Source organism: Octodon degus, unplaced genomic scaffold (assembly GCF_000260255.1).
Source record: "Octodon degus isolate 3935 unplaced genomic scaffold, OctDeg1.0 scaffold00184, whole genome shotgun sequence".
Taxonomy (NCBI): Eukaryota; Metazoa; Chordata; class Mammalia; order Rodentia; family Octodontidae; genus Octodon; species Octodon degus.
Genome location: NW_004524760.1, coordinates 4,279,508 through 4,280,889, shown reverse-complemented (window position 1 = coordinate 4,280,889; position 1,382 = coordinate 4,279,508). Strand labels below are relative to the sequence as shown.

The window sequence follows — 1,382 nt, the reverse complement described above, 5'->3', positions numbered from 1 at the left end:
ACGTTCTGCAAAAAATGGAATTTGCCATTACACGTGAAGGATTTAGGGGAAATCCATACGTAAGGCAAATCCTAAACATAGACATTTTGATTGCTTTGAATAGTAACTTGTAAATCAAAGATGTTCACCACAAGTTGGATAAATGAATAAAAATTATAATGTGTGGCTTGAGAAAGATGCTGCATTAAGAACAATAAACACATTCTTCGTCTCCCTCTTTCAGGCTAAAGATCACACAGTTGAGTCTTCTCACATCACTGGTAGTGAGCAGTTGCCACAGCGGCCCTAAGCTTGAGCAGGTGGAGACGAAGACCAGCCCCCACAGCCAGCAGACAGGGCCACTGCTGACCCAGGCCAGCTCCTGCCAGGCCAGGAGTGCTGGAGAATAGAAAACACTGTTCTGGAGACAAAGAATATATGTGCTGGTTTTAATCCACAACACAGTCCCTGTCACATCTAGCTTTGTAATACAGCCTGCACATGGTTGAAAGCAGTTCTTCTGGGCTCCTTTTCTAGTGGGCAGGTTCCCCAGAAAACCAAACTGCAGATTATAATGTAATTGTGGATATTTGGAATCTTTCCCTCCACTTTCTACTTCATTTCTCCAAATTATCCCCACCCATTCATCCCAAATTAAAGTAGTACTTTGTCCTTTCTTTCTAAAATGTAAAAGACCCCAGTGTTTTATGCATTAGGGGATCAGAAGTCATAAGAAGAGACCACCCAGACCCACCTGAAAACACCACGACCTCCATTCTCACTCCATTTCTGTCAGCAGCAACAGCAACATTAAGCTCCACTTCCGTACCACAGCTTGGATCACGGTCCGTTCCCCAGTTCAGTGTCCACTGCAGGCCCCACCACTTACTTACCTGGATGGCTCCAACGACAGCCATGGTCAGGGCCGAGTTGTAGTGGCTGCACAGAACTGTGGAGAACATCAGCAGAGACGTGGGTGAGGACACAGACACTGAGTGTGCGGCTCGTAGGCCGGGTAGTCGGGACAGCCGAGCATTAGCTGGTGGCCTGTGCACAGTACTTTAAGCCACTTTAAACAAACATCATGAAGGCTGTAGGGCCCACCCTATGGGCACCTTGGTAATGGACTTATTGTAGGATATAAGTGAGCCATTCTTCAGCCTGATCATTCCTGTTTTCTGTTTCCATGATGTGGGGTTAAGGAGAAGAAAGTTTCCTCCATGACCTGAACTCTTTTCCTTCACAATGTGTTATACAAGTGTTTAACCTCTCTGTGCCTCGGAATCATCTTCGCATTCAGCACATCATGGTGCCCAGAGAGGTCCCCAATCCACAGGTGTGAGGTGGGCCCAGTCCTGCAGGATTCCAAAGCTCATAAGGATTTCCACACACAGCCAGAGCTG

At 46.7% G+C, this 1,382-nt stretch overlaps 1 long non-coding RNA gene across 1 annotated transcript in view; it reads right to left on the bottom strand.

Moving 5' to 3' along the window:
• LOC111813357 overlaps window positions 1–951 on the bottom strand; it is a 63,707-nt gene extending 62,756 nt beyond the window's left edge. The window contains exon 1 of the long non-coding RNA XR_002818642.1: window positions 873–951. This is a non-coding gene — a long non-coding RNA (uncharacterized LOC111813357). The remainder of the gene's footprint in view (window positions 1–872) is intronic.
• Between the last annotated feature and the right edge of the window lie 431 nt (window positions 952–1,382).